This window comes from Hordeum vulgare, chromosome 7H (genome assembly GCF_904849725.1).
Source record: "Hordeum vulgare subsp. vulgare chromosome 7H, MorexV3_pseudomolecules_assembly, whole genome shotgun sequence".
Taxonomy (NCBI): Eukaryota; Viridiplantae; Streptophyta; class Magnoliopsida; order Poales; family Poaceae; genus Hordeum; species Hordeum vulgare.
The window spans coordinates 42,112,029-42,138,965 of NC_058524.1; the positions used below are offsets into that span (position 1 = coordinate 42,112,029).

Here is a 26,937-nt window from a genome sequence, read left to right on the forward strand (position 1 = left end):
CGGTTAGTGGATGGTTGACGTCCACATTCCTACTGCGAGATGCCGTGTACAAATGCGAGCATGCGAGATGAAGCAACCTTGGCCTCCCACAAGAGCAATCACACAAGGATAAAGAAACCTTGAACGCCCTGTTTCCGTGTTGCTGGCCATCGTTTGTCGTTCCTCCGGGCTCATTCACTTCGTATGTCCAATCCTCGTTGTTGTATAGGGTAGCCGTTTGGGAGTCAGCCTTCCGTGATTGAAATACCATCCATTTGTCAACCTTTGGTGGAAACTGGTACTTATACTTTTTCTTGTTCTCTCCCGCAATCTGATCATCTGTTTCTTGCGAGTACTTTAGAAAGTATGCTCTCAACTTGTCGAATGTGTATTGAACTATTGTCGTCACCGGCAACGCACGGACACCCTTCAACACCCGGTTGAAGCATTCTGCCATGTTACTGGTCATTTGACCATATCTTCGGCCATCTTCGTCATAAGCTCGTGCCCACTTGGCCCGAAGTTCAATGTAACTGTCTAGTGATTCGGTCACCGTATCCTTGTATGCAAGCCAACGTTGCTCGGAGTTGACACGCATGGTCTTCCAACGAATGTGCATTCCGAATCCCACATTATGCCTACCATCAAACTCAACTACATCACTAGGGTCCATCCAATTCAAATCCTTTCGGACTTGTTCCAACAATTCACCATAGCTAGGACACAAATCAAACACCATGTCAAGCTCATCCGGGTCCGGATCAATATTGCCTTTTAAAAAGGCATCCTTGTCCACGTGATGAACATAAACACATGTTCTTCCCATAACTAAACAACAAAACATAGAACCTTTTTTATAAGCAATCATACAATTACAATAACCCTAGCCTAACTTCCAAATAACCCTAACCCCATCATAACCCTAACACAACCAAACATCCCTAACCCTAGCCTAACCATAGCCTAACCCTAGCTTAACCCTAAAACAACCATAATGCACACATCCAAACAACCCTAATCCTAACCCCATCATACCCCTTATCCTAACATACAAACAAATAAAACAATATCATATGCATCCCACATTTCATGAAAAACTAGGGTTTCCTCAAATTTGCAAAAAAAGAACACAAAAGATTTTCCTTTGGATGAGAATGAGGGGAGAGGTGGGGATTACCTTAGGGGAGTGATTGGACAACAAATGCTCGGTCCAAACCTTCAGATGTGCTGATGTAGAGAAGGATTTGAGGGAGGGGGCAGTGGCTGGGAGAGGGGTTGGGGGAGGGGAATGAGGGAGGGGGTGGGGAGGGGGGCTGGCCCGTGGCTGTATAAGTCAATGTGTGGCGCCTAAGCGTTAGGCGCCACACATTACAATGTGTGATGCCTGAGGCTTAGGCGTCACACTGCCTAGGGGTGGGCCCCTCCCTGCCACGTGGTCGGGGGTGTGGCGCCGAACCTCTAGGCGTCACACAGTACAGTGTGGCGCCTAGGTGTCGGGCGCCATACAAAAGGGTCAGGCCGGTGAATTATTTCCCCCGAGGGGTCAATCCGTGAGTTCTTTCGCCCCAGGGGTCATTTTTGTCAATTTTGCCGAGAAGCGGCAAGACGCCGCGAAAGCTGTAGCATGATTTGTTGCACGATCAGGTACGTTGTGTCGGGTGATCCGACAAGTTATTATTAGTTGCATCTATCTATTTATATCTATACCTATATTAATTAAAGACTTCCTAGAAATTACCGTGTTAATCAGTAATTAGGATCCATTTGTCTAGAAATCATCACATTAATCAATAATTAGGATCCACTTATCCAGAAATTATCATGTCAATATGTAATTAGGAGCTGCTTATCTAATGAGACCAAGTTATTATGGTCCAAATTAATCCATATATTTAGAATTAGAAATTTAAAGCTTAATTAAAAATTAGGAACTGCTCTTTTGGTGGGTCTGAATTATTAAGGTCCAAATTAATCCATATATTGAGAATCCCCATTTTAATCAATGAAAAGAATATGTCATGTCAAATATAACGATCTCTTCCCGCGAAAGAAAATCCTAAGAGGATCTACAATCAGACCTTTTAAACCCTCCTCAAACGCCCGGGCAGGCCGCCCGATCACTCATCGGTCATGAAAAAGCAACCTAGACGGACCCCTCAACCGGCCTGAAACGTCTGGGCTGATCAGCACCCCTCATATCCAGTCTACATATGGGATGGATATGAGGGAGCCCGGGCTTGTCTGGGCATGCCCACCTTGCCCGCATTGGCCCGCTCAGGCCTGCATCCACCCTACATATATTCGTCCCCATCCGTTCGTCGGACAAATCCCTAGCCACTTCACTTCACTCCCATCCGCCACCCAAACTAACCATCGGGATGGTGGTTAGCTGATCTCAGTGCTTCACCTCCAGATCCGTCGACCACAAGCTCGTCCCACGTGGCCCCAAGGAGGAGATGGCCGTCCAGGTTGCGCTCCGCCACTCTCGGGAGGTGGCCGCACGACGGCAGCGCTCGGACTTGCAACGCCGGAAATCTATTGCGTCCGCACAATCGGTGTTTGGATCCGGCATCGCTGCCTCATCAGTGATGGTGCGGTCGGTTTTGCGTCTGAACACCATGGCGGAAGCGAAACCCTCCGTTGGCGCTCCGAGCACGAAGCATGGCCGTCCTCGAATGATGTAATGGCGCGGTGTGCCCGTCGGGCGAGGCAGGGGGCACGTGATGTGGTGGAGGCCCTCGCGGCGGTGGATGTTGAATAGGCGGAGTCGCACTCTCCGGCAACCAGTAGGGTGCACGAGTGTGGGCGACACAACCGCGTCGTGATGGACGTCCACTCCTCCCAGGAAGGATCCGTCAGCCACCTCATGTTGACTGGCACCATCCGGGTTACCGGCTCCGACGTGGAAGAGTAGGGCATGGGAGACGGCGGGAGCTCGACTCACATGAGACGGCTATTGTCTCATGTCCTACTCTACCTGGCCAGGGGCGCAGCCAGCCTTCGGGCATGGACACGACGAAGCCGGGCGAGCTTCTTTAGTATTAGGTTTACGTTGTATGTAATAGTATGGATTTGAGGTTTCTAATTTAGAATCTCCGGATGTAGAATGCATTATTTGATACGTGACCGGTCAGTGTCCGTGGACGCGCTGGCTACTAAGCATTCATGCATACTTATGTTAATTCTGCTGAGACATACAAATAAATGATGTATCTTTGGAACCAAGCTGCTGGGTCGATTACGTTGAAGGCTAGCCAGCTTTCAATCGGCCGGAAAGTTGCCCACGCTAGGTTAATAGATTTCATGCTGATGCTTTGTACGGCAACAAAGTGCACCAGCACCAACATTGGGATGACGAGGCTTTGGGCTGCAGTTCGGTGTCGGCCAGGTGCGCGGGAGAGATAATACGCCAGCCCCAGTCACGGACATGCTCTCAGTGCACTGCTAGCAGCCATGCATATTCAGAGTAAGTTCTTTATTTTTTCATCTTCGATTTCTTTGTGTTGCTTCCGTTGTTATATTTATAAATTGGCAATTTCATGTATATGGGATAGATATCTACAATATGTTGGAAAATAGTTACTAGCTAGGGTGCCACTCGGGTAAGAACATGGATGTCGTTCTGTCATAATCTATTTACAATACCTTGATTTTGTTTTCGGATTTTCCAGAGTAGTGTTCATCATTACACACTAAAACCAAATCTGTTGCTGGTGTGGCTACTTGATTTCTCCATCACAGCAAGAAGAGGGAGTGAACAAGTTTTCAAGTCAGGTTAGTGCATTGATGTGTGTGATATGTCACTAGTGGGGACAGGGCCTTTAGTCCCGGCCCGTAAGGGCTTTAGTCCCGGTTCACCAACCGGGACTAAAGGGGCGGGACTAAAGGCCTAACCTTTAGTCCCGACCCTGTTCCAAGCCGGGACCAAAGGTGCTCCACGTGGCCGCCTCGGAGGGAGTACCTTTAGTCCCGGTTCTACTTACGAACCGGGACTAAAGGATCCGTCTGTTTTTTTTGTTTGTTTGACCCGAAAAGGTAGATTTTTTTTAATTTTTTTCAAATTTTATTTTTGAATATTTTTTATGTTTTATTCCAATTTTCATCTTCGATTTCTTTGTGTTGCTTCCGTTGTTATATTTATAAATTGGCAATTTCATGTATATGAGATAGATATCTACAATATGTTGGAAAATAGTTACTAGCTAGGATGCCACTCGGGTAAGAACATGGATGTCGTTCTGTCATAATCTATTTGCAATACCTTGATTTTGTTTTCGGATTTTCCAGAGTAGTGTTCATCATTACACACTAAAATCAAATCTGTTGCTGGTGTGGCTGCTTGATTTCTCCATCACAGCAAGAAGAGGGAGTGAACAAGTTTTCAAGTCAGGTTAGTGCATTGATGTGTGTGATATGTCACTAGTGGGGACATGGCCTTTAGTCCCGGCCCGTAAGGGGCTTTAGTCCCGGTTCACCAACCGGGACTAAAGGCCTAACCTTTAGTCCCGGCCCTGTTCCAAGCCGGGACCAAAGGTGCTCCACGTGGCCGCCTCGGAGGGAGTACCTTTAGTCTCGGTTCTACTTACGAACCGGGACTAAAGGATCCGTCTGTTTTTTTTGTTTGTTTGACCCGAAAAGGTAGATTTTTTTTTTAATTTTTTTCAAATTTTATTTTTGAATATTTTTTATGTTTTATTCCAATTTTCTAATCTTTGAATTATTTGACAATTTAATCTCTAATCACCCATCCTCACTGCTCTAGCGTGGATCACTCATTTCAAATCGTCTAACTTCCCGACCGATCACCCATCCTTTCACTGCTTTAGCCCGAGCACGCTTAACTTTCTGGTTCTATCGCCCCTAGTTGCCAATTGTGCACTTGTTGTTTTCCTGACAACAGTAAGCTATCAATCCTAAACAACTTGGGTCTTGATGTCATGTCACATGATTTAATTTTTTGAATTACAAACAATTATTAAAATAAACTTAATAAGTAACAATAATAGTGAATTTCAATGAAAACAACCTAATATTTTTAAATAAAATTATTTTTCTTTTTTTTGGAAAAAACTTCTTTTTGAAATAACTTTTTTTCCATTTGGAATTTTGAGCATGTGAGAAAACTTCACCGGGCAAGCCCCGGTGAAATCGAGTACCAATTTATTCTAGTTTTTTTTGATATATTAATTTTTTTTGGACGTTGTATGCAAAAGTTATGGCCGTTTATTTTTTTTCCTTTTTTTGCAAAAACGGTCAAAATTCATATCTCAAAATTTCTATACAGACTAGACACTAAAACCTAACAACATCTCAAAGGATTTTATTTTTTGAAGATTTTATCATTTTTGTTTATTTTTTGAAGATTTTATCATTTTTGTTTGTTTTCTACAAAACTCAAAGTATCAAGGTTTCAGACGAAAACCCATCTGCCTCAAAGGCATTTTTTTTAAATTAATTGAACTGTAGCTTTTTTGTGCATTAAATATGCACCATACTACAACATGTTAAAATCTACAGAAAGAACTAACTAAAAATAATAAAAAACAACAATTAAATGACTAAAACAACTATATAAGCAAAACAATATTTCTTTAATTAAAATCCTAATTTAAATTATTCTAAAAATAACCAAATAAATCTTACTGTGACAACAATTTAACACATGAGTGGGAGCAAAAATAATTAAATTAAAAACTATTTGTAAACTCAAGTTATTCAAAAATTGGGTTTGAAGCAAATTTAAACAAATTCAAATTTAAACCATTCAAATTTGAAAACTAATGGCACAAACAGAAACTAGACAAAATTTTGAATCTAATGCAAAAAGAGTCAATCAAAAACATCAAATATTCTAAAAGATATAAGCAATTTAAAACAGAAATTACAAACAAGAATTTAAAAACAGAAAAAAAAATCTGAACACCTTTAGTCCCGGTTCGTATCACGAACCGGGACTAAAGGTCTACCCTTTAGTCCCGGTTCAAGACACCAACCGGGACTAAATCCTCCAAACCCTTTAGTCCCGGTTCGAGACACGAACCGGGACTAAAGGTCCAAGACACGAACCAGGACTAAATCCTCCAAACCCGTTAGTCCCGTTTCGAGACACGAACCGGGACTAAAGGTCCCATTTGAACCGGGACTAATGCCCGACCGGCGCCTTTGCCGCTCGAACCGGGACTAATACTAACATTAGTCCCGGTTCATAAAGGAACCGGGACTAATGTGTTTTTCGAGCTGGGACGAAAACCCTTATTTCTACTATTGTGTAAGCGAACATATTATATTTTTTGTGTAAGGGTTGGTTATATGCTTTTTAGATAAAAAATAATTATACGATGGGAATGCATAACGTAGCATGCAAGTATAACTTACAAAACGATATTGAATCCTCTTTACATTGCAGATGGTTGAGGAATAAACTGGCCTATATCAACAAAATTACATAATAAACTTGGTATGCATAATGTTTTGGTATACTGCTAGTTCCTTCAAAGACCTTTTGTTCAACTAAAAAAAAACGATAGCAAACTATACAATATCAATTTAGCCCGAAGCATTAATAATTAATTCAATGCTTCATATTATTTGCATGCATATTATTAGTATATCACGTTACCACAAGTATATCTGTCTATACATGTTGATTCTGGAAGGACACGGTTATGTCAATAAAGATCCAAGCTATTAAATCCAAAACGGCATGAGTTTGACATTTGCCTTGACCATTTTTTTTCTATTATATTTTTTACTTGACCGACTTTTTTGTACTCCCATTGTCAATTTTCCATAGTCCATGTTAAAGTAACCACATCACATCACATTTTGTCAACTGTAAACTGAGGCTAAAAGAATATACAAAAGCTTCAAATTATTTACATGCATTTATTGTAGAATTAAAGAGGATTGATGGAATATTATTTATTTTTGCTACATATGATGAAAACTATGACAGAACATTAATATTTTCGGGAACACTTCAATTTTTTTACATAGTTCATGTTCCCAAGTACCGAACTTGGCCGTGCATCTCTACTACTATTAAACAACCAAACATGTTTATTGCTAAACGCAGCCGGCGTAATCCACACATAACATTCCCGATCAATTAGACCTTTACAATTAGACCGACTCATTTAGATCTAACCGTAGATATAACAAGTAATTCTCATTGAAAGATACGTTTAGCGATTTGAGGTGGCGGACGAAAACTCTCCCACAATCGCATTTGTTCCACGACGGGAAAAAAGAAAGTATATACACGGGAAGCAACCCATCCGCTTCGCACGGGTTGCCTGTGTTGCGTCGGTCACGGGCAGCGGTGGGGACAATCGATGGTTGCGGGTGAAGTCGACCTGGAAAGCGGTGCATCTTTGGGAGAATAGGAGAGGGGAGAAGAAGGAGAGTTCTCGCGGCGGCTAAGGAGGTGCTAGGTGCCGCCACCTCCGCCTCGACGCACCACCAGATTTTCACCTTGACGCGTTGTCGGTCCCCTACATCCATGCGCTGCCGGAACTCCGACTCGAACTTCGTTTTTTGTGGTATGGACCCCTTCCCCTCTCAACCAAATCTTGCTATGCGCTTTGCCTGCCACTGCCGCAGATCAAGCAACGCGTAGCATTGCACTGCTGGGCGTGTTGTGCTCACGTTCTCATATGTCTGCACAATTCCCTCCCCATCCCCGTCGCCACTCCGGCCCAATCGCAGGTGTTTCCCTCTAGTTCGTTATGAACCACCCAAGGACGCAAATGAGCCGCATCTAGCATTTAGAGCCTCACAAGTTTCCCAGTTGCACACAAGCGATGGATCGAAGTAGCGTGTGAACTATGTAACTGAATGTTGTTTCTTTCTACCAAATTATCTATTCTTAATTTTCTCATTTCATATTATGATAAATCATCATCTGATGTTGATTGACAAGTGAAACATGTTTTACAGTCTTGTAGATACCGATCATCGGAGGGAATTTGGAATATTTCTCTATCACCACATGGAGAAATATAAGTCATTGCTAATTGAAAAGGTGTAGGAAAATTGAGTTTTCTTCTATCTGTACCGCATTATCAGTCTAAGGCAAGCCGACAACGCGTCATGGAGAAGCAATTTTGTGGCCTTCATTAAATTTAAAGAAAGGTTCTTCTTTTTCTAGCTTACAAATTTAATCTCATGCTGAAGGTGTGAACAGGTGTGTCCTGCTTACAAGTTTGTCTAAAGAATAGTGGTATCTAATGTATTAGCCCTCCATAGCAAGCTTGTTTCCTTTTCGATTTTTGTGGTTTACACGGCTATGTCTATGTTTGTCTCAAGGGCTGAGTGACTGAGTTTTGTGAGCATGTGCACATGGGTGCAGAAGGTGTTAGCTTTCAGATAAACACTAATTGCTATCTTTGTTGGAAATATGCCCTAGATGCAATAATAAATTGGTTATTATCATATTTCCTTGTTCATGATAAACGTTTATTATCCATGCTATAGTTGTATTGATTGGAAATTCAAATACATGTGTGAATACATATACAACAAAGTGTCCCTAGTAAGCCTCTACTAAACTAGCTCGTTGATCAAAGATGGCTAAGGTTTCCTAGCCATAGACATGAGTTGTCATTTGATAATGGGATCACATCATAGGATAATGATGTGATGGACATGACCCAAACCTTAAGCATAGTGTTTGATCGTATCCACTTTACTACTATTGCTTTCTGCATGTCAATGTATTTGTTCCTATTACCATGAGATCATGCAACTCACTGACACTGGAGGAATGCCTTTTGTGTATCATATGTCACAATGTAACTAGATGATTATAAATGTGCTCTACAGGTATATCCAAGGGTGTCCGTTGAGTTGGCATGGATCAAGATTGGGATTTGTCACTCTGTATGACGGAGAGGTATCTCTGGGCCCACTCGGTAATACAACATCACAAAAAGCTTGCAAGCAATGTAACCAAGGAGTTAGTCACGAGATCTTGTATTATAAAACGAGTAAATATACTTGCCGATAACGATATTGAACTAGGTATGGAGATACCGACGATCGAATCTCGGTCAAATAATATATCGATGGACAAAGGGAACTTCATACGGGATTAGCTGAATCCTTAACATCGTTGGTTCGACTTATAAAGATATACATAGAATATTTGTGAACCAATATGGGCATCTAGGTCCCATTATTGGTTATTGACCGTGGAGGTGTCTTGGTCATGTCTGCATAGTTTTCGAACCTGCAGGGTTTGCACACTTAACATTTGGTGACGATATAGACAAAGTTGAGTTATTGTGTTGGTGACCGAAGGTTGTTCGAAGTCACGGATGAGATCTCAGACGTCACGAGGAGCTCCGGAATGGTCCAGAGGTAAAGATTTATATATAGGAAAGTGGTATTCGGGTTCCGAGGGTCCACTGGGAGGGGCCCACCCACCTCGCGGGGGCACATGGGCCTAAGAGGTGGCGCACCAACCCCTGGTGGGTTGGGCAGCCGACCCCTATAGGGCCCATACGCCCAAGGGTGGAGGAGGAGTCCTCCCTAGGATTTCCAACTCCCTTGTTGGAGGTGGACTCTTCCCCTCTTTGGCCGGCCAGTCCTCCTTGGAGGAGGGGCCAAGGCTGCGCCCTACCTGCCCCCTCATCCTATATATAGAGCGGGAGATAGAGGGTAGTACCACCCCAAGGCATAGGTGCAACCCTACCTCTCTTCACAGATTGATTTATCCTCTGAAATGCGTCTGCAGAAGCGCTTGGTGAAGCCATGCTGAAATCGCACCACCACCGCCGCCACCATGCCGTTGTGCTGTCGGAGAACTCATCTACCACTTCACCCCACGCTCGCTGGATCAAGGTGGTGAAGATGTCATTGGGATGTACGTGTGCTGAACACGGAGGTGCCATCCGTTCGGCACTTGATCGGGACGGATCGTGATTTGATCGCGAAGACGTTCTAGTGCATCTTCCTCGTTTCTCAATGCTTTCGCTTAGCGATCTACAAGGGTATGTATATGCACTTCTCCTCTCGTAGATGTTGATCTCCATAGATTGATCTTGGTGAGCGTAGGAAATTTTTTGTTTCCCATGCGACGTTCCCCAACAGTGGCATCATGAGCAAGGTCAATGCGTAGATAACATGCACGAGTAGAACAAAAAAGAGTTTGTGGGCGTTGATGTTCAGATTGCTTGCTTCCTTAGTCTTATTTTGATACGGTGGTATTGTGGGATAAAGCGGCCCGGACCAACCTTACTCGTCCACATACGAGAGGCCGGTTCCATCGACTGACATGCAACTTGTTGCATAAAGATGGCTGGCGGGTGTCCGTCTCTCCCACTTTAATTGAATTGGATTCGACAGAGGCGGTCCTTGTAGAAGGTTAAATAGCAACTTGAATATCACGGTTGTGGATTTCCCTAGGTAAGAATGGTTCTTGCTAGTTATGCATAGCAGCCATGTAAAACATGCAACAACAAGTTGAGGACGTCTAACTTGTTTTTGCAAGGTGTGTTATGATATGATATGGCCAATGACATGATGAGATATATGTGATGTATGAGATGGTCATATTTTGTATAGATTATCATGACTTGCATGTCAATGAGTACAGCAACCGGTAGGAGCCATATGGTTGTCTTTAATAATTTGTGCCTTTTTTGCTTTACTTGATCGCTATGAGTTAGCAATAGTGGTAGAAGCATAGTTTGTGCAACAACCGCAATGGCGACACGATGATGGAGATCATGGTGTCTTGCCGGTGATGATGGAGATCATGCGGGTGCTTTGGAGATGGAGATCAAAAGCACAAGATGATGATGGCCATATCATGTCACTATTATGATTTGCATGTGATGTTAATCCTTTTATGCATGTTAGTTTTCTTAGGACGGCGGTAGCAATAGAAGATTATCCCTCACTAAAATTTCAAGATAAAATTGTGTTCTCCCCAAGTGTGCACGGTTGCGAAGGTTCTTTGTTTTGAGGCACCACGTGATGATCGGGTGTGATAGACTCTACATTTGCGTACAATGGGTGTAATCTAGTTTTGCACATATAAAACACTTGGATTAAACTTTACGAGCCTAGCATGTAGAGACATGGCCTCGGAACAGAGGAGGCCAAAAGGTCGAACATGAATCATATAGTAGATATAATCAACATGGAGATGTCATCATTGAAACCACCTCATCTCACGTGATGATCGGACTTGGGTTGGTGGATTTGGATCATGTCACACTCGAACAACGTAAGGGATGTTGAATTGAGTGGGAGTTCTTAAGTAATATATACTTATACTAATTAAAGACTCTCAAGTAATTCCCACGTTAATCAGAAATTATGAACCGTTTATCTGTGGGACCGAGTTATAACGGTATAGATTAACCCATATAATTCTCGCACAGAAAAAAAACTTACTTTGGTGAAGAAATTAAATAAGAATAATCTATGTGGATGTTGAACAGTTCAACCAAAAAAATTGACCCACTTCCACGTTAAACTGTTGGTACCGAAACAAGGTTCTTCATAATAATAAAAATAGATAAAGTCATGAGCGGCTCCACGTTAAACTATATTCAACCAAAATAAATATTGGCAGAGTCCCACGTTAAACAGTTCGTATAGAAATAAGACTCCACTTATATAAAAAAAAACAGAAATAATGAGCGGCTCGGCTGAGAGGGCCCTGGTAAAAAAGTGGGATGAGGAAATAGAAGCCAACACCATCTCAAACTCTCCATCTATCTACAAGTTACATCGCTCCTTTCTCTTACCATTGAAAAGTCTTTCATCTAGCAAACCTCCTCAATGAAATCTCCTTTGCCACCCTCTCTCCATGTAGAAAGCATGCCCTTTGATCCCTCAAAAGGGGAAGCAACTAAGTTGGGGCATGCAGATCCAGGTGCTGTCGAACCCAAATTCAATCAAGAAGGTTGGTTGATGGATCGAGTGTGGTCAATACTTATCCCATCAAAATTCAATTCCTCATCTAAATCTGGTTCGTCTCTCACATTTATATATTTCTAATTTTTCTTTTCTCGATTTTTAGTTGACTGTATCTTTTCTATTGGATGTGGAACCGACTTCTTAATCTAGATCGAGTCATCCGTTTCCTCACTGTTGGTGCGTGCAATTTGACTCAACACTCATAATTCTTCTCTCCTCGAGCGCGTGAGTAAGTACTGGCTTGATTTCTCTTGAGTCGATCAACATTGCAGAGTGTTCTCATCTATTTTATTTCGTCCCTCAAACCCAATCTTGCAAGGCGTGAGTCGCCGAGTGCTTTCCGGCTATGTTCAGGTCAAAGGTAGGTATTGACTTAATTTCTCCTATGTTGATCGATGTTACACAGAAACGGAAGTATTCAGCGAGGCACATGCTCTATCTATGCAAGTACGTGGATCGACTCTTCCATGAGCAAAAACATGTACGTGGTAAAATTAGGAGCTGCCGGCTAGCTTAAGTGACCTACTTTTATATTAGCATAACCCGAACATGCACACATGCAACGTGATAACCACGTGCATGTTATTGTTTTTTTTCCACCCAATTGGATGATTATTCTCATATGTTTTATTTCCTCCATCTCAAACAAGCTAATTAAGTTGACTGTTGGCACAAATTTCTATAAAGAGCCTGGCAACCCCTACATTGTTCATCTTTCATCCTTTTTTTCTTCATATTAAGGCCAATCTACATCATCATGTCAATATGATATGCAAATTTTTCGTGTATCTTATAATTTGTGCACTAACAAATGGAACCTGCTATAGAAGCAATCTTCCACATTAAGGGAATCATATACTCCTTTTATGCATCTTAAGTTCAATGAATTTATAATAAAACCGTTAACTTTCAAGTTAACAAATATATGCACTTATAAATGTAGTAATAATCGCTGAAGTATGAGGGTATATTTGTTACAGTTATAACTAAAGTATGTCTATTTTCATATACTGATCATCGAATTATCATTGTACTAGAAATGGAGCTTCTATGCATGATTTGATTTCTTTGTTTTCATTGTTTAACTAATATTTCATTTAAGCACATGTGCATAAGCACCATATATTTGATTGCCATCGCTGTTTGTTGTGTAAAATTTCGGCAAAAGAGTACTCTTATAATTGTAAGCATTTGGAAATTCAAATTTACAAAACCCTGAAATATTAATATCTCATAGGTATTTACACATCCTTCAAATGTTTCTCTGTTTTCTGAATCTTTTCGTACCATCAATCTTATGGTCCGAACATGTTTCCATCCTGATGTTGTTGAAACTATAAATAGTTTTTGTTGGCACCTAGACAATAGCAGAAGTCTCAAGGTCCCTAGACAATTGTGAGCAACATTAAGCATGTGAGGTTGGTACTCTATCATCCCTCATGATCAATAATATTGTTAACATAACCATTTTCTTTTAGTCCCGATAAATACATTTTCAGCTTGCCATGCCAAGAAACTATACTATTGATGTTAACAAAGAATCAAAACAAAAGTACACGGGTTTTGTTCATACAATAATCCAATTATTTTATTACCTTACATTATGTGTGATACGCACTAGGTGGAAAATAGCATGAAAATTCTGAAGGTCCCTACATGCGGTATGAGCAAGCTCAATCAAATAAGGTAGATATTGCGTATTTATTAGTCATATTTTGAGTGACCCTATTTTTAACTATATATTTTCGTATTTAAATATTTATTTGCCGACTTACCATGCATGTCAAAATGATTTACTATGGAAGAACAATGAGGCAATATGATATCTTGAGTTGCAATATTATTTCTATACTAGCCCGTGCAGTTGCACGGGTTGACGACTAGTATGATTAATTGACCTCATTATCATGAACATAGTCTAAGTTGACTTTACAAAGTATGGTGTAGAACAATAGCTCACGCTGTAGCTCCCCTTTATATTTGATACGTTACTAGAGAAAACTAAGTTGAAACATGATAGTAGCAACTATGTGGACTGGGTTCGTAAACTGAGGATTGTCCTCATTGCTGCACAAAAGGCTTATGTCCTTAATGCACCGCTCGGTGTGCTACCCCCAAGCATCATTTGTGGATGTCGGGAACATCTGACATGCACGTTTTGATGACTACATGATAGTTCAATGCGTCATGCTTTATGGCTTAGAATTGAGGCTTGAAAACGTTGTGAACGTAACAGAGCATATAAGATGTTCCAAGAGATGAAATTGGGATTTTAGGCTCGTGCCCGTGTTGAGAGGTATGAGACCTCCGACGAGTTCTTTGCATAAAAAATGAACGAGAATAGCTCAATCGGTGAGGATGTGCTTAGATTTTCTGGGTACTACAATCGCTTGAATCAAGTGGGAGTTGATCTACCAGATAAGATAGTGATTAACATAGTTCTCCAAAGTCACTGCCACCAAGCTAGTGGAGCTTCGTGATGAACTATAGCATATCGGGGATGGAGAAGATGATCCTTGATCTATTCGTGATGTTTGACACCGCGAAGGTAGAAATCAAGAAGGAGCATCAAGTGTTGATGGTTAGTAAAACCACAAGTTTCAAGAAGGGTAAGGGCAAGAAGGGAAACTTCGAGGATGACAAGCCAGTTGTCGGTCGAGTGAAGAAACCCAAGGTTGAACCCAAACCCGAGACTGAGTGTTTCTGTTATGAGGTGAGTGATCACTCGAAGCGGAACTGTCCCAGATACTTAGCAGATAAGAAGGCTAGCAATGTCAACAAAGGTGCATGTCAACAAAGGTATATTTGATATACGTGTTATTGACGTGTGCCTTACTAGTGCTCGTAGTGGCCCCTGGGTATCTGATACTGTTCCAGTTGCTAATATTAGTAACTCAAAACATGAGTTGCATAATAAACAAAAACTAGCTAAGGGAGAGGTGTCGATGTGTGTTGGAAGTGTTTCCAAGGTTGATGTGATCACTATTGCACGCTGCATCTACCTTCGGGATTAGTGGTAAACCTAAATAAATGTTATTTGGTGTCTGCGTTGAGCATGAACATTATATTCATTTTGTTTATTGCGAGATGATTATTAACGTAAGTTAGAGAATAATGGGTTATTTTTTTTACATGAATAATATCTTTCATGATCATGCACCCAATGTGAATGGTTTACTGAATCTCGATCGTAGTGATACACACGTTCACAATATTTATGCCAAAAGATAGAAACTTAGTAATGATAGTTCCACTTACTTGTGACACTGCCGCTTAGGTCATATTGGTACAAAACGCATGAAGAAACTCCATGCTGGTGGATCTTTGGACTCACTCGATTTTGAATCATTTGAGACATGTGAACCATGCCCATTGGTGTAAACGCATGAAGAAACTCCATGCAGATGGATCTTTTGGACTCACTTGATTTCGAATCTCTTGAGACATGCAAACCATGACACATGGGCAAGATGACTGAAGGCCTCGTTTTCCAGTGAGATGGAATGGGCAAGTGACTTATCGGAAATAACACATTTTGATGTATGCAAACCAATGAGTGCTAAAGCACGCAGTGGATATCGTTATGTTCTTACTTCACAGATGATTTGAGTAGATACGGGTATATTTACTTGATGAATCACAAGTCTGAAATGTTGAAAAATTCAAGCAATTTCGGAGTGAAGTTGCAGATCGTCGTGACAAGAGCATGAAATATCTACGATGTGATCGTAGAGTTGCATATCCGAGTCACAAGTTTGGTATACATTTAAGACACTGTGGAAATTGTTTCACAACTCATGCCACCTGGAACACCATAGTGTGATGGTGTGTCTGTACGTCGTAGTCGTGCCCTATTGGATATGATGCATACTATGATGTCTCATGTTGATTTGCCACTATCGTTTTGGGGTTATGCATTAGCGACAACCACACCCACTTTAAATAGGGCACCATCTAACTCCGTTGAGATGACACCGTATGAACTATGGTTTGGCAAGAAACCTAAGCTGTCATTTCTTAAAGTTTGCGGCGACGATGCTTATGTCAAAAGCCTTCAGCCTGATAAGCTCAAACCCAAAGCGTATAAATGCATCTTGACAGGATGCCCAAAGGAAACAGTTGGGTATACCTCCTATCTCAGACCCAAAGGCAAAGTGTTTGTTGCTAAGAATGGGTTATTTGTCGAGAAAGAGTTTCTCTCAAAATGCTTGAGTAGGAGGATGGTGGAACTTGATGAGGTTATTGAACCGTCACTTCAACCAGAGAGTAGTAGGGCGTAGGAAGATGTTCCTGTGGCGCCTACACGAGTTGAAGAGGAAGCTAATGATGGTGATCATAAAGCTTCAAATCAAGTAGGTCGACAAGGACACATACTTCTGCATACTGGTACGGTAATCCTGTCTTGAAGGTCATGTTGTTGGACAACAATGAACCTACGAGCTATGAAGAAGCGATGGTGGACCTGAATACTGACAAATGGCTAGAGGCCATGCAATCCGAGATAGGATCCATGTATGAAATACAAAGTGTGTACTTTGGAAGAACTACTTTATGGTCTATTAAGTACAAATGGATCTTTAAAAGGAAGACACATGATGATGGTAAATGTCACCATTTAGAAAGCTCGACTTGTCCCAAAGTGGTTTCCGACAATTTCAAGGAGTTGACTACGATGAGACTTTCTCACCCGTAGCGATGATAAAGTTTGTTGGAATTATGTTAGCAGTTGCTGCATTTTTTAATTATGAAATCTGACACATGGATGTCAAAACATTGTTTCCTTAACGGTTTCCTTGAGGAAAGGTTGTATGTGATACAATCAGAATGTGTTTGTTGATCCTAAGGATGCTAAAAGGAATGCGGGCTCCATTGGTCCATTTATGGACTGGTGCAAGCATCTCGGAGTTGTAATAAGCGCTTTGATGAGTGATCAAAGCTTTTGGTTTATACATAGTTCATGAAGAAACTTGTATTTACAAGAAAAGTGAGTGGAAGCACTATAGAACAACAGATAAGTATATGTTGTTGACATATTGTTGATCGGAAATGATGTATAATTTCTAGAAAGCATAAAAGGTTGTTTCAAAGGAGTTTTTCAAAGGAAAACCTGGATAAAGCTACTTAAAATATTGGGCATCAAGATCTATATAAATAGATCAGGACGCTTGATAAAACTTTCAATAAAGACATACCTTGACAAGATTTTGAAGGAGTTCAAAATGGACAAGTCAAAGAAGGAGTTCTTGACTCTATTGTAAGGCATGAGTTTGAGTAAGACTCAAAGCCCGACCACAACAGAAGAAAAAGAAAGGACGAAGGTCGTCCCCTATGCCTTAGCCGTAGTCTCTATAGTATGCCATGTTGTGTACCGCACCTGATGTGTGCCTTACCATGAGTCCGTCAAGGGGTACAAGAGTGATCCAAGAGTGGATCACTAGATAGTGGTCAAATTTATCCTTAGTAACAAGAGGACTAAGGAAATGTTTATTTATTATGGATATGATAAAATAGTTCGTCGTAAAGGGTTACGTCGATGCAAGCGTTGACGCCAATCCACATGACTCTAAGTAGCAAACCGGATTCGTATAGTGGAGCGGTCATTTGGAATAGTTCCAAGTGAAGCATGGTAGCAGCATCTACAGTATGACATAGAGATTTGTAAAGTACACATGGATCTGAATGTTGCAAACCCGTTAACTAAAACCTCTCTCACAAGCAAAACATTATCAAACCCCAGAAGTTATTGGGCGTTAATCACATGGTGATGTGAACTAGATTATTGACTCTAGTGCAAGTGGGATACTGTTAGAAATATGCCCTAGATGCAATAATAAAATGGTTATTATCATATTTCCTTGTTCATGATAAACATTTATTATCCATGCTATAGTTGTATTGATTGGAAACTCAAATACATGTGTGGATATATAGACAACAAAGTGTCCCTAGTAACCCTCTACTGGACTAGGTCGTTGATCAATGATGGTTAAGGTTTCCTAGCCATAGACATGAGTTGTCATTTGATAACGCGATCACATCATTAGGAGAATGATGTGATGGACAAGACCCAAACCTTAAGCATAGTGTTTGATCGTATCCAGTTTACTGCTATTGCTTTCTGCATGTCAATTTATTTGTTCCTATGACCATGAGATCATGCAACTCACTGACACCAGAGGAATTCCTTGTGTGTATCAAACGTCATAACATAACTAGGTGATTATAAAGGTGCTCTACAGGTATATCCGAGGGTGTCTATTGAGTTGGCATGGATCAAGACTGGGATTTGTCACTCTATATGACGGAAATGTATCTTTGGGCCCACTCGTTAATACAATATCACAAAAAGCTTGCAAGCAATGTGACTATGGGGTTAGTCATGGGATCTTGTATTATGGAATGAGTAAAGAAACTTGTCGGTAATGAGATTGAACTAGGTATGGAGATGTCGATGATAGTATCTCAGGAAAGTAATATATTGATGGACAAAGCGAACTACATACGACATTAGCTGAATCCTTGAAATCGTTGGTTCGATCGATAAATATATTCGTAGAATATGTGGGAACGAATATAGGCATCGAGGTCCTGCTATTTATTATTGAGTGTAAAGGTGCCTCGGTCATGTCTACATAGTTCTCGAACCCAGAGGGTTTGCACACTTAACGTTCGGTGACGATACAGACATAGTTGAGTTATTGCGTTGTGACCAAATGTTGTTCAGAGTCCTCGATGAGATCCCGGAAGTCACGAGGAGTTCCTAAATGGTCCGCAGGAAAATATTTATATATAGGAAAGTGGTATTCGGGTTCCGGGGGTCCATCGAGAGGGGCCCACCGACCCCCGGGGGGGGGGGGGCACATGGGCCTAAGAGGTGGCGCACCAGCCCCTGGTGGGCTGGGAAGCTGACCCCTACAGGACCCATGCGCCCAAGGGTGGAGGAGGAGTCCTCCCTAGGATGTCCACCTCCCTTGTTGGAGGTGGACTCTTCCCCTCTTTGGCCGGCCAACCCTCCTTGGAGGAGGTGCCAAGGCTGCGCCCTACCTACCCCCTCATCCTATATATATAGAGGGAGAGAGAGGGCAACACCGCCCCAAGTCATAGGTGCATCCCTACCTCTCTCCCTAGATCGATTTCTCCTCCGAAACGCGCATGTGGCAGCACTTGGTAAAGCCCTGCTGAGATCGCACCACCACCACTACGACCATGTTGTTGTGTTGTCGGAGAACTCATCTACCACTTCACCCACGCTCGCTGCATCGATGTGGTGAACACTTGATCTTGGTGAGATTTGGAATTTTTTTGTTTCCCATGCGACGTTCCCCAACAATATTCTCATGGCAAAAATGTGCACGAAGACGATCCCGTTGGAGGATATACTCACGATCATTAGAAGATTAACTTCATTTTTTCTATAAAAGTTGAATAAATAAACTACCGAACTCTGAATGGAATAAGTCTAAAAAGAAATCTATTCTAAAACAAGATGAGAAGAGCCTCACTGATCTAAATAGTGAAATTCTAACCTGGATGCAGTCATAGAATGTACGGACCATAGGCCGGCCAGAGCCTTCTTTTGAATATCCTTGTCTTCTTAATTTTCACTACCTGAAAGTGGCGCTTTACTGTCTCACACAGCTAGCTAGAAATGTTGGGTATGCTAGCTAATATGTGTCTTAAGTTTGTAAGGTAAGGTTGATACTTGTGATCTGCGTTGGGTTTTCCGTGAAGAGGAAGGGTTATTGCAGCATAATGTGGGTAAGTATTTCCCTCAGTTATGAAACCATGGTTTATCCAACCAATAGGAATATCAACCAGAACCGTCTTCAGCAGCTGCACACAAAAGAACAAACAACTTGCACCCAACGAAGGCAAGAGGGATGACAATCCCCTTGATCTTATTATTTGCAAGCGAGTGAGGTGTGTAGATAATTATAGATAGATGTAAAATGCAAAATAAAATAAAAACAAGTAAATGGAAGAATGGTATTGAAGGTTTTGTAAAAATATGGTGAATAGACCCGGGGGCCATAGTTTTTGCTAATGGCATCTCTAATGAAAAATAGCATATAGTGGGGAAACAAATTACTGTTGGGCAACTGACAGAAAACCGAATAGTTATATGATATGCACGGCAATGATCATGTGTATATAGGCATCACATCCATAAACAAATCGACCGACTTCTGCATGCACCTATTACTATTACTCCACTCATCAATTGCTATCCAGCATGCATCTAGAGTATTAAGTAAAACAGAGTAATGCGTGGAGAACGATGACATTATGTAGACAAAGTAAACTCAAGCAATATGAATAAACCCCATCATTTTATCCTTTAGTATAAGCAACACGAAGATGCATCTTGTCCCCTTCTATCATTGGGATATAGAAATTTGCCAGGTTGAACCTACTACAGCGCACCTCTCTCATCGAAGAAATATCAAGTTGGCAAACGATTTCAATAGATCGGAGAGAGTTACAAAGCTATCATAATCATGCACATAAGAATCATATTAGTATTCAGAGAAGACTCAAATATTTATCATGAATAATCTGAACATAAACCCACAATTCGTCGGATCCCAACGAACGCACCACACAAAAGTAATTACATCATGTGAATCAAAGCGAAGATGCGATGATCATTGTATTGAAGATCAAGAGAGAGAGATTGCTATCTAGGTACTAGCTATGGACCCGTAGGTCTGTGGTGAATCACTCACACATCATAATGAGGGCAACAAGGTTGATGAAGAGGCCCTCCGTGATCCATCCCCCCACCCCTGGCAGGGTGCCGGAACGGAGCTCCAGATGGTCTCCCATCAGAACAGAGACTTGCGGCAACGTAAAAGTGTTTCGGGACTGCCTCCTATGTTTCTAGGTTATTTGAGAATTTATAAGACACCAAACCGAGTTGGGAGGACCTCGAGGGGCCGACAAGCCATCAACCCTCCCCCCAGGCCACGCCGAGTTGGCTTGTGGGGCCCTCGTGTGGCCTCCCGCCTTCTTCCGATGCCCGGTTGTCTTCTTTTGGTCCACAAAAAATCTCCTTGATCAACAACTCGTTTAGCATCAGGTTTCATATTAATCTTGTGCTGACAGAGAGTGGGGCCTATGCCCTTAAGATCATCAAGAGTATATCCAATAGCAGCCTTGTGCTTCTTTAAAGTTTTAAGTAATCTCTTTTCTTCATGCTCTCAAAGGTTAGCACTAATAATAATAGGATATATCTTCTTGTCATCAAGATAAGCATATTTCAAAGTATCATGTAAAGCCTTAAGCTTAAATACAGGATCTCCTTTGGCTGGAGGAGGATCACCTAAAATTCCACTGGTAAATTGTGCTTAAGGATAGGTTGTTGATCAAGGAGTATCCTATCTATTTCATTCCTTTCATTCAGATGCATATCATTCTCATGGTCTAGCAAATATTATTCTAGTGGATCGGTAGGAGGTACAACAATAAAGGTGAGACCAATTATTTCATCCTTGCTTGGCAATTCTTTTTAACTGAGAATGACAGGTGTGCCTACCACTAGTTTATTTTTATCTAGTTCATCTCATTTGTTTCTAATAGGTTTTGCAATTCTAATAGCTTCATCATAGTGGTAAATAACCTGCCCATCAATATTATCAACTAAGAGATCTTTAACTATAGCTACATTAGGCTCAACATTTATTTGTTCAGAAGGTGTAGGTGTTATAACATAACTCTTATTAACCATTGTTGTAGCCTTAGCATATTCTCTAATCCTAATAGAGAAAGGAGGTTTTTCAATGTAAGTAGTTGGAACAATAGGATCAATATGGTTAACAATTATTTCTTACTTCTTAATTCTAATAGGTTCCTCGGGTAATTATTTGATGGGAGGATGTTTGAACCACTTTTCCTTAGGAATGTCAACATAGGTAGCAAAAGTTTTGCAAAAAAAAGCTACTATCTCACAGTCAAGGCCATATTTGTTGCTAAACTCATGAAAAGGAGAAATTTCCATAAAAGATTTTAACACAATCAAAATTAAGATTTATACCTGACTCTTTACCTTCATCGAGTTACCAATCTTGAGTGTTGCGTTTAATATTTTCCAGAAGATCCCATCTGAATTCAATAGTCTCCTTCATATAGGAACCTATAGCGCAAGCATCGAGTAAGGTTTGATCATCATGAGAAAGCCGAGCATAAAAATTCTGTATAATTAATTCCTTTGAGAGCTCATGGTTAGGGAAGGTGTGCAGCATATATTTAATTTAAGCCTCCCCCAAGCTTGAGCGATGCTTTCTCCTTCACGAGACCAACAATTATAAATAAAATTCTCGTCATGATGAATTAAATGCATAGGATAAAACTTATCATGAAATTCTAGCTTCAAGCGATTCCAATCCCATGATCCAATATCATCCAATATCATGTACCACATTAGTGCTTTTCCCTCCAATGATAAAGGTAAAATTTTATTCTTAACTTTGTTTCGGTAGACCTGAAAGCTTAAACAATCCACAAATCTCATCGACATATATTAAATGGTAATCAGGATGAGTTTAACCGTTAAAAGGATTAGCCAATAGTTTCTTTACCATATCCGAAGGAATCTCATGATAAATATTTTCAGTAGGTTCAATAGGGTGAGTAACAATTTATTCAACTTTCGTTCGAGGCGAACATGCCCCGAACAAGCCATTCAAAGGGTGACCGTTTATAGTGATAAGCAACAGTAAATTTTAGCACGTACCAAAAAATGTTTCCTTACCAAAGGTGCTTCACACCCCGGCAACGGTGCCAGAAAAGAGTCGTGATGACCCACAAGTATAGGGGATAAATCATAGTCCTCTCAATAAGTATGAGTGTCGAACCCAACAAGGAGCAGAAGGAAATGATAAGTAGTTTCAACAAGGAATTCTCTGCAAGTATTGTAAGTAATAGTGATAGATAGTTTTGTAGCATGATAGTTCATAACAAGTGACAATTAATAATATTAGCAAAGTTGCAGAAAGGTAGCCCAATCCTTTTTATAGCAAAGGACATGCCTGGAAGTTCTCTTATATAAAGCAAGCGCTCCCGAAGTCACATGGGAATTTCTGTCAAGTCATGTTCATCATATTAAGTTGATTCGTGTTTACTACTTTGATGATTTGATATGTGGGTGGACCGGTGCTAAGGTGTTGTTCTTGCTTGAACTAAAAAACTACTTACGATTACCCCCTCTCACAAGCATCCTCAACTATAGAAGAAGAATTAAGAATAATCTAACCATAGCATGAAACATGTGTATCCAAATAAGCCCCTTATGAAACAATGCATAAACTGGGTTTTAAGCTTCTGTCACTCTCTCAACCCATCATCTATTTGTTACTCCACAATGACTTCCCATAGGCCCATAACATGGTGAAGTGTCATGTAATCGACGTTCACATGACACCACTAAGATAAGTAACAACATCCATATCCTCAAAATATCGAACGAATACCAACTTTACATGATTACTTATAACAAGACTTCTCCCATGTTCTCGGGAACAATAATTACTACTCACACTTCATCAACATGTTCAAGATCAGAGGTGTAATAATAATAATTAAAGATCTGAACATAATATCTTGCACCAAGTAATCCAACAAGCATTAACTACAAGATGTAATCAACACAACTAGTAACCCACACGTACAATTTTGAGGTTTTTTGACAAAAAGATTGAATACACGTGATGAACTAGGGTTGGAGATGAGATTATGCTCATGAAGATCTTTATAAAGATTGGTCATCCCATGAAGGTGGAAGCGTTGATGATGACGATGGCTTCGATTTCCCTGTCCTGGAGGGGAATTCCCTCGGCAAAATCTCTATGTCGGAAAGCAAAAGGGCCTTTGCCCAGGATTCCGCCTCGAGACGGCGACGCTTCGTCCAAAAAGACAACTTATGATTTTTTCAAGGGTAAAACACACGATATAGGAGAAGATAATCGCCAGAGGGCTGGTTGGGGCCCCACAAGCCATCAGGGCGCGGCCAGGGGGACCCGTACCCTGTTGGCTTGTGCCCAGCTGGTGGCCCCTCTCCGGTATATTTTTGCCTAGAAATTCTCAAATATTCCAGAAAAATCTCCGTAAAGTTTCAGTTCATTTGGAGGAAGTTGATTTTTCCGCCTTTTTCACGGTTTCCCGGTCGAGAATTCGAGTTTCCAGATATTTCCCTCTCGGTGATGTACCTTGCATATTCATAGAGAAAGGCATAAGAATTGTATGATAATAATGGATAATGTACAGGAACAACACAAATATCAATAGTAATCTGTTGGGGAACGTCGCATGGGAAACAAAAAATTTCCTACGGTCACCAAGATCAATCTATAGAGACTAATATCTACGAGAGGGGAAGTGTATCTACATACCCGACCGCTAAGCGGAAGCGTATATAACGCGGTTGATGTAGTCGAACGTCTTCGTGATCCAAATTGCAATCTGTCCCGCGATCCCATCACGATTCGTTCCAATCTAGCGTCGAACAGACGACACCTCCGCGTTCAGCACACGTACGGCTCGATGATGTCCTTGCCTTCTTGATCCAGCAAGAGGGGCGAAGTAGTAGATGAGTTCCGGTAGCACAATGGCATGGTGTCGGTGGTGGTGAAACTATTTCCACAGGACTTTGCCAAGCACAATAGAAACTATGATGGAGGATGACTAGAGGGGTGGGGTTGCCGCCACACGGCTTGGTGTTGGTGAAAAGATCGACAGCTATGAGGGCATCATCGGTCACCCTTTTGCTGGTTTGGCGGGGAGAGGGGTCGCGGCAAGAGCAGAACCAACGGACAGGGCCCGACAAGATATTTTTACCCAGGTTCGAGCCGCGTGGTGTGTAAAACCCTACTCCTACATGCGTTTAGTTATTCGGTTTGGGTTAATGTAGATCTGTCCCTCTTTACAACCTTTCGATTGGTCAAAAAGCCGAAAGTCCTTACTACTGAGCCTCGGGCCTCCTTTTATAGGCGAAGGGGTCACCATAGTGGCTCAGTGGGTGAACGGTGGGTTCACGAGTGGAACAGCGCCGACCGACAGTTACAGTGTTACTGCGGTGTATTAAATGCTTCGACATACTTCCCTGACCTCGTCAGGGGGGGTTGGACACGTACCCACACGTGGCAACTTCGGGGTGTTGCGCTTGCGTGCGGGCGGACGCATGGTCCATGCATCGGAAGTGGCGTGTTCATCGGTGGAGGCGTTCACAGGTGGCGAGGGCGCCCTGGGCTAGCGCCTCTCCTCGGGCCTTCTCTTCCTTCCCGGCAGGGTTGCCTTGTCGGGGTTCTTCTTGTTCTCCTTGGCAGGGAGGTGATGGCCTGCCGAGGCCTTGTCAATCTTCCCGGCAAGGATGTCTTGTCGGGGCTTAGTCCTTCTACCTTGGCGGGAGGGTCTTGCCGTGGCATTGTCTATCTCCCCGGCAGGAAGTTCCTGTCGGGGTCTCTTCTTCCTTCCCAGCAAGCGAGTGCCTGCCGGGGGCTTGCAATCTGTTCTTGGTGGCTTCTGAGTCTTGCTTCCGCCCTAAGCTCTAGCGACGTGCCTTGCCGCTGCAGAGGGGCTGCCGGTGTCCACGCACTAGTCTGGGGCACTGGAGACCCAAGTCTTTAGTGCACCGACAGGAGCCCCCGGGCCTGGGCCACACACGCATGCGAGGCATTGTTGGGCCAGGCCCAAAGCGGTGCGCGGACTCGCGGGCGTCGGGCTTATAGGAATCGAGCCATTACAGGCTTTCTTTCCCCACGTCGCGCATTGAACGCGCGAAGTGGGAGGGTGTGCAGCGCACGCCAGTGGCCGAGGCAGCCGCGTGTGCGTCTAGCCGTTATTTTGGCAACCAAGGGCCGACCTGCGTTCCCCATAAAGGAAAATAATGAGGGGTGCGGTTGCTTCCTTGCTTTCCTGTTCCTCCAATCTCACCGCCGCTGTCATCTTCTTCCTTGAGACCGAGCCTTTGTTCCCCCCTTCTCCTTCCCAAAACCGCTTCCCCCAGTAGCAGCCCCTCCCGCCGTCGACATGCCGTCGAAGGGGAGCAGAGCCAAGAAGGGGAAGCCAGCCAACACGGAGAAGGAGATGGCGAAGAAGCGGCAGGAGCTTGCCTTCTTCCCCTCGGGGATTGAGGCGCGCGCCTTGTCGGACCGCTACCGCTTCATGTGGGCGGTGAATACGCCGGCACATCCGGCCACTATCGTGAACGCCGGGGAATCGGGCCCGGAATCGGATAAGTACCCGTTCTTCGCTGATTTCTTCTATTGCGGGCTCTGCCCACCTTTTTTGTCTTCTTGAACTTCACTCCTCCGCATATGTTGTTCCTCGTCAAAAGACATAGTCTTTAGGTTAGGAAAACAATGCTTTGTAAGTGGTATCAAATGTATCCAGACAAATGAATGAATAGATGCATCCTTTATTCGACTCTCGTTTTGTATGATTATTCCTTTGTACTTTCCGGATGCTTGCCGACTTGACTTATCCTGCCACGAGTACTTAGAGGAGCCAATCCTCAGAAAACTCAACAGAGGAGGTCGTCACCGGCAAGACTCCTTGCCGCATTCAGTGCAACCATGTAAATCGTCGAGCGCGGCTCGAGGCGAAATAAGATGCTACGTAGCCGTCCGAAACGTTGAACGAGTTCGAAACGAGATGAGGGCACTGTGTGGCCGCTGAAGTCGTTGAACAGGCTCGAAAGAAAGTCGAAGTGCACTGATCCTGGCAAGGTCCATCTGCGCGCGGGATTCTCATACAAAAGTTGATGCTTCAAAAGGATACAACTAATCTACCAAGAGTCTGGCACGGAGTTTGCCTCTGTACTTATCTCGCGCGTCGCGGCATTCCTAGCCGCAGCGTCTGAAGGTGCTGCCGGGGAGGGATATCCGTACCCCCGGCAAGCTGATGTTGCCTCCAGCGGCCTCCTTGCCGACGGTTTTCGCCGGTGGCCTTTGGCCACTCTGAAGGAAATAGGCACGTTGGGGCGTATCACTTTCTCATCTCTTTTGTAAGAGATTTGCTAGTGGAGCCCCCGAG

At 42.5% G+C, this 26,937-nt stretch overlaps 1 long non-coding RNA gene across 1 annotated transcript; it reads left to right on the forward strand.

Annotated features, from left to right (window-relative positions):
* The first annotated feature begins 1,505 nt into the window (after positions 1 to 1,505).
* LOC123413219 lies at positions 1,506 to 8,335 on the forward strand. Its single transcript, XR_006613694.1, has 4 exons — positions 1,506 to 3,445; positions 3,651 to 3,753; positions 4,267 to 4,369; positions 7,918 to 8,335. It is a non-coding gene; the product is annotated as an uncharacterized LOC123413219 (long non-coding RNA).
* The last annotated feature ends 18,602 nt before the right edge of the window (positions 8,336 to 26,937 follow it).